Genomic DNA, 7,898 nt, shown 5'->3' on the forward strand with positions numbered 1-7,898 from the left:
AGCTACTCATTCCAGGTAGTTTTTTTATGCTATTTTCTACATTGTAGAATAATAGAGAAGACATCAAAACTATGAAATAACATATATGGAATCATGTAGTAACCAAAAAAAAATCTAAATATATTTGAGATTTGAGATTCTTCAAAGTAGGCACCCTTTGCTTTGATGACAGCTTTGCACACTCTTGGTATTCTCTCAACCAGCTTCATGAGTTAGTCATCTGGAATGCCTAGTTAAAAGTTTATTTGTGAAATGCATTTCCTTCTAAATGCGTTTGAGCCAATCAGTTGTGTTGTGACAAGGTAGGGGTGGTATACAGAAGATAGCCCTATTTGGTAAAAGACCAAGTCCATATTATGGCAAGAACAGCTCAAATAAGCAAAGAGAAAAGATAGTCCATCATTACTTTAAGACATGAAGGTCAGCCAATACGGAAAATGTCAAGAACTTTGAAAGTTTCTTCAAGTGCAGTCACAAAAACCATCAAGTGCTATGATGAAACTGGCTGTCATGAGGACCGCCACAGGAAAGGAAGACCCAGAGTTACCTCTGCTGCGGAGGATAAGTTTATTAGAGTTACCTGGCTCTCCTGAGGACCGCCACAGCAATGGAAGATCCAGAGTTACCTCTGCTGCAGAGGATAAGTTTATTAGAGCTACCAGCCTGAGATTGCAGCCCAAATAAGTAACAGACTCATTTCAACATCCACTGTTCAGAGGAGACTGCGTGAATCAGGCCTTCATGGTCAAATTGCTGCAAAGAAACCACTACTAAAGGACACCAATAAGAAGAAGAGACTTGCTTGGGCCAAGAAACACGGGCAATTGACATTCGACCGGTGGAAATCTGTGCTTTGGTCTGATGAGTCCAAATTTGAGATTTTTGGTTCCAACCACCGTGTCTTTGTGAGACGCAGAGTAGGTGAACGGATGATCTCTGCATGTGTGGTTGCCACCGTGAAGCATGGAGGAGGAGGTGTGATGGTGCTTTGCTGGTAACACTGTCAGTGATTTATTTAGAATTCAAGAAACACTTAACCAGCATGACTACCACAGCATTGTTGTTTGTGATGAACACATAGCCTATCATTAATATGCATATAATTGTCAAGAGAGAATCAGATGAATCTGATGATGAGTGTCAAAGGATAGTTCCAATGTGTTTATTGTCCCATGTGTAACTCAAAGGATAGTTCCAATGTGTTTCTTGTCCCATGTGTTATGTGCAACTCAAAGGATAGTTCCAATGTGTTTCTTGTCCCATGTGTTATGTGTGACTCAAAGGATATTTCCAATGTGTTTCTTGTCCCATGTGTTATGTGTAACTCAAAGGATAGTTCCAATGTGTTTCTTGTCCCATGTGTTATGTGTGACTCAAAGGATAGTTCCAGTGTGTTTCTTGTCCCATGTGTTATGTGTGACTCAAAGTGAAATTTGTTCACTGTTTTATCCATTCATCCATTTATTTACTCACTCATGGATTCATTTTTATGCATTTTTATTATTATACCTGCACCTCTTCAACTCGGGATTTGAACTTGCAACCTTTTGGTTACTAGTCCAACGCTCTAACCACTAAGCTACCCTGTCACCCCACCTTCAATAAAGCGAGGAGGTAGACAGTGCACTTCTAGCATACAGAGTGGAGCAGAGAGAGAGATGCGGTGATTTGCCACAATGGCTCACAAGCAGCTCAGGTGTGTGAGGGACAGAGTGACGAGGGAAGGAAGAGAATAAGATATCACCATAGCATCTTTCTATGAAATAAAGGACAGAATAAGAGTATGTTGGGGAAAGGATTTGGTTGAGACAGAAGTGGAGGCATTGTACTAAAAGAAAAGCCTAGTGAATGGTTCAATATTCCCCTGTACATACTGCATATTTCCCTGTGTCTCTAAGTCACGTGTCTCTGTGCTTCATCTTTCCTCCACAGGGCACTGGGTTCAGGGAGATTAAATATGGGCCCTGCTTTCACATTGGGATTCCCCAGCATGTTCGCGCCACACTGCTTTGGTGGTGACACATTGCTAAACTAAATAGATTGGATTGAAAAGGTGCTGTGACTGGGAAGGTCAAGTCTTCCAATACCACTGAAGCACCATCTGATTCAGCTCGCCTGCTTTAACTTGGTGCTGGGCTGGCAGACCCCTCCCCACTCCCCTACTCTCTTCCTACTAATACCATATAGTTAAAGCTGTGTATATGCAAACATATCCAGTAGATATGCAATAAGAAGTGAATACTGGTGGATGAAATTAGAACAATACTATAACTGATTGGTTTCATAAACTGTGATCTGTTATAACAAGTGAATTAGGGTCATATATGACATACCCTTGGGAATAAAAAGGGAAAAAACACAAGGAAATAATTGTGCTGAGTTTAACTGTGTCTTAATCTAAATAAAGCTTTACCTCTTGTCTCAGACCATTCTTTGTGACGTAATGCCCAGACAGAGGCGGAGATGGTCCTGCATACAGAGCCACAGCATACTGCAGCTAGAGAGAGAGAGAGAGAGAGAGAGAGAGAGAGAGAGAGAGAGAGAGAGAGAGAGAGAGAGAGAGAGAGAGAGAGAGAGAGAGAGAGAGAGAGAGAGAGAGAGAGAGAGAGAGAGAGAGAGAGACCATTCATGTGCACAAATGTACACACACCCTCACCAATGAGCGGCAGCAGTCGGGAAATGTCCAATGGGCCAGTGCTGAAATCGGGGAAACTATTTATAGCTATTGCCATTCGTGGATTAAATAAGGTCAATATATGTATGTCTTTTTTTATCGCTTCACTGTCTCCCTGTTTTTCTTTTCCTGCAGAGTCTCTCATCTGCTATGTTGCTATCTAAAGCAATCTCTCAATCTCCCAAGCACACTTACACAGTCGCACGCATAGACCAACTCAAAAATACTAATTAAAAGAGCATGGAATATACATGGACATTGACCCAGGAATTCACAGATATGTTTTATGACACATCTATAGGCAAGTGTGAACCAGGCTGTATGTAGCCTAGCGTGTGCAAGCTGAAGATGCGGGTGGGGTGGAGGGCAGGCTTGGTGCTGTTTCCATGGAAACAGAGAAGTCAGCACATCTGTACTTCTGCCACTGTCACAGCTGGATCTTCCGGGTTCCCCCTGCTGCTTCTTAACCACTGCCCTCAGTGCAATCTCGTTTCACACCACACCACAGCACGCACAGCCAGCTCTCTAGTACAAACACGTCTCAGATCAGATTACAGTACTATCACAAGCAGCTATTGCAGAGCATCAATGATGTCATGAGCAAAGGCAGTTGGAAGGGGATGTTGGAATATGAGGACTGCAGAATTTACACTCTGATCCATCTCCCAATCCCAGCATTTTGTACAAAAACCAAACTCTAAAATCCTCACTCTCACTCTCGTCCATCTCTCTTTCTGTCCATCTCTGTGTCTGTGTGTCTGTCCCCGCTCTCTCTCTGTGTCTCTGTGGCTGGGAGTAAGGGAGGACAGAAGCTCTAATTAGAATGCGAGGGAGCGAGTCACTGCTGTAAATTGAAAACGTATTGATTCCCTGTGCTCTGCTCTCCAGTGTGTGGAACCAGCAAAGGGAGAGAGAGAGAGAGCGAGAAAGAGATAGAGAGAGAGCGAGAGAGAGAGAGAGAGAGAGAGAGAATGGTGGACTATGGGGAAAAGGGGGGATGAGCCTCACAGATAAAGTATTTCCTTGAAATGAACATGGGAACATTAGCATATAGTGGTCTCAAGTCTTCCAACTTATAGTGCATTCGGAAAGTATTCAGACCCCTTGACTTTTTCCACAAATTTGTTATGTTGCAGCCTTATTCTAAAATTGATCAAATAAAATGTCTTCCTCATCAATATACAGACAATACCCTGTAATGGAAAAAGCGATAACAGGTTTAAAGAAATTTTAGCAAATTTATCAAAATAAAAAACAGATACCTTATCTACATAAGTGTTCAGACCCTTTGCTATAAGACTCGAAATTGAGCTCAGGTGCATCCTGTTTCCATTGATCATCCTTGATGTTTCTACAACTTGATTGGAGTCCACCTGTGGTAAATTCAATTGATTGGACATGATTTGGAAAGGCACACACCTGTTTATATAAGGTCCCACAGTTGACAGTGCATGTCAGAGCAAAAACCAAGCCAAGAGGTCGAAGGAATTGTCCGTAGAGGCTCGAGACAGGATTATGTCCAGGTACAGATCTGGGGAAGGGTACCAAAACATTTCTGCAGCATTGAAGTTCCCCAAGAACACAGTGGCTGTCATGGCCGTTAAAAGAAGAGGACGAAGGTGCAGCATGGTGAGTGTACATTTTCTCTTTATTTGGAAAATGCGCCGAACAAAACAATAGGCCGTCATTGGAGGCTTCGTGCCATGACTACTCACTGGAGGCTTCTTGCCATGGATCATCACTGGAGGCTTCGTGCCATGGATCATCACTAGAGGCTTCTTGCTATGGATCATCACTGGAGGGTTCTTGCCATGGATCATCACTGGAGGCTTTGTGCCATGGATCATCACTGGAGGCTTCTTGCCATGGATCATCACTGGAGGGTTCTTGCCATGGATCATCACTGGAGGATTCGTGCCATGGATCATCACTGGAGGGTTCTTGCCATGGATCATCACTGGAGGCTTCTTGCCATGGATCATCACTGGAGGCTTTGTGCCATGGATCATCACTGGAGGCTTCTTGCCATGGATCATCACTGGAGGCTTCTTGCCATGGATCATCACTGGAGGATTCGTGCCATGGATCATCACTGGAGGCTTCTTGCCATGGATCATAACTGGAGGCTTCGGGTCATGGATCATCACTGGAGGCTTCTTGCCATGGATCATCACTGGAGGCTTCGTGCCTTGGATCATCACTGGAGTAGAGAGACACACGGGAGGCCTGGCTCTGGGAGCAGGCACAGGACTCACCAGGCTGGGGAGACATACAGGAGGCTTAGTTCTTGACAGAGGCACCGGATACACTGGGCCGTGGAGGCGCACTGGCGGTCTCGAGCGCAGAGCTGGCACAACCCGTTCTGGCTGGATGCCCACTTCCACCCGGCAAATGCGGGACGCTGGCACAGAGCACACCGGCCTGTGAATGCTCACTCGCGACACCGTGCGCATCACCCCATAGCACGGTGTCTGACCAGTTACATGCTCGCCATGGTAAGCACGAGGAGTTGGCTCAGGTCTCCAACCTGACTCCGCCAAACTCCCCCCCAAAAAATGTTTGTGGCTGCCTCTCAGGCTTCCTTGCTAGCCGTGTTCCCTCATAACGCTGGGCCCCTTTACCAGCTGCCTTCGCCTTCCTCTCTGCTTCTACCTGCTCCCACGGCAGGCGATCCTTTCCGGCCAGGATCTCCTCCACGTCCAGGATCCCTTGCCATTCAAAATGTCCTCCCACGTTCATTCCTCCTTACCACGCTGCTTGGTCCGTTTGTGGTGGGAAGTTCTGTCACGGCCATTAAAAGAAGAGGACCAAGGTGCAGCGTGGTGAGTGTACATTTTCTCTTTATTTGGAAAATGACGCCGAACAAAACAATAAACGCTACAAAAACAAATCGTGAAGCTAAAGGCTATGTGCCATAAACAAAAGTAAACTTCCCAACAAGACAGGTGGAAAACAGGGCTACCTAAGTATGGTTCTCAATCAGAGACAACAATAGACAGCTGTCCCTGATTGCGAACCCTACCCGGCCAAAACCTAGAAATACAAATAATAGAATATAGAATACCCACCCCAACTCACACCCTGACGAAACCAAAATAGAGACATAAAAAGGATCTCTAAGGTCAGGGAGTGACAGTGGCCTCCATCATTATTAGTATTTTTAATTATGTAACCTTCACTTAACCAGGGAAGTCAGTTAAGAACAAATTCTTATTTACAATTGGCCTACACCGGCCAAACCCGGCCAATGCTGGGCCAATTTTGAACCACAGTCAAAAGGGCCTTGGTCAGCCTCCCGGGTGGCGCAGTGGTTAAGGGCGCTGTACTGCAGCGCCAGCTGTGCCATCAGAGTCCTGGGTTCGCGCCCAGGCTCTGTCGTAACCGGCCGCGACCGGTTACAATTGGCCTAGCGTCGCCCGGGTTAGGGAGGGCTTGGTCGGTATGAGCGATGAGACAAGATAGTAGCTACTACAACAATTGGATACTACGAAATTGGGGAGAAAAAGGGGTAAAATTTAAAAAAATAAAAATAAATTAAAAAAAGGGCCTTGGTCAAGGACCAAGGACCAAGAACCAGAAGGTCACTCTGACAGAGCTCCAGGAGATGGGAGAACCTTCCAGAAGAACAACCATCTCACTCCACCAATCAGGACTTTATGGTAGAGTGGCTAGACAGAAGCCACTCCTCAGTATAAAAGGCACATGGCAGCCCGCTTGGAGTTTGCCAAAATGCATCATAAGGACTCTCAGACCATAAGAAACAAGATTGTCTGGTCTGATGAAACTAAGATTGAACTCTTTGGCCTGAATGCCAAACATCACGTCTGGAGGAAACCTGGCACCATCCCTTCGGTGATGCATGTTGGTGGCAGCATCATGCTCTGGGGATGTTTTTCAGCGGCAGGAACTGGGAGACTAATCAGGATCGAGGGAAAGATGAACAGAGCAAAGTACAGAGAGATCCTTGATGAAAACCTGCTCCAGACTGCTCAGGACCTCAGACTGCAGCAAAGATTCACCTTCCAACAGGACAACAACTCTAAGAACACAGCCAAGACTACACAGGTGTGGCTTCGGGACAAGACTCTGAATGTCCTTGAATGGCCCAGCCAGAGCCCAGACTTGAACCCGATCAAACATCTCTGGAGAGACCTGAAAATAGCTGTGCATTGATGCTCCCCATCCAACCTGACAGAGCTTGAGAGGATCTGCAGAGAAGAATGAGAGAAACTCCCCAAATACAGGTGTGCCATGCTTGTAGCCTCATACCCTAGAAGACTCGTGGCTGTAATCGCTGCCAAACGTGCTTCAACAAAGTACTGAGTAAAGGGTCTGAATACTTATGTAAATGTGATATTTCAGTTTACATTTTTTTAAATTTCTAAAAACCTGGCTTTGTTTTGTCATTATGAGGTATTGTATCTAGATTGATGAGCAAAAACAACTATGTAATACATTCTAGAATAAGGCTGTAATGTAACAAAATGTGGAAAAAGTAAATGGGTCTGAATACTTTCCAAATGCACTGTATTTGCTTTAGGCCCATTCACACCATAGAAAAATATTGATTAATGAAGAAATGCCAGAGCGAGAGAATGACCAAGCATTGAACTGGCACACCACGAAATAGGAGCAGAGAGAGAGAGAAAGAATGGTCATTCATTACCTCCAGCCACACCCCCATTAAATATGGACAAACCCCTCCCCTTTATCCATTATACACACCTGATTGATTATGGGAACAGGGTGAAAGTTGGAGGGAGGAAAACAGTGGATAGCGAGAGAGGTGTGTGGGTGTCTGTCTGTCTGTCTGTCTGTCTGTGCGTGTGTGCGTGTGTGTGTGTGTGTGTGTGTTGAGGGTACGATCAGGCCCTTGCTGAGCCTGTATATCTGTTAGAGACGGAACACAAGCAGAAATTAAATGGGAAAAGACAGATGGTAAGTTCGAAGTGAGTAGCTGTCAGTTTGAGTCGCACACGTACCTGCGTGTCTGCTCCTGGGCACTGCAATAACATCCTCACTCAGTACAGCACTGTCTCTCCATAGCACAGCAGTAACAATAATTGCCTTCAACAGCACCAGGCACTGAACACATACTGATCCAATGCTGAGATATTGAGTGTCATGTAGACTGGTCACACCACTCTGCCAGACAGAGTGCCTTGCAGAAAGCATGCACAGCCCTCATGTTTTTAGTTGCACAATTACATTGATGCACCATGTA

Source organism: Oncorhynchus clarkii, chromosome 13 (assembly GCF_045791955.1).
Source record: "Oncorhynchus clarkii lewisi isolate Uvic-CL-2024 chromosome 13, UVic_Ocla_1.0, whole genome shotgun sequence".
NCBI classification, from domain to species: Eukaryota; Metazoa; Chordata; class Actinopteri; order Salmoniformes; family Salmonidae; genus Oncorhynchus; species Oncorhynchus clarkii.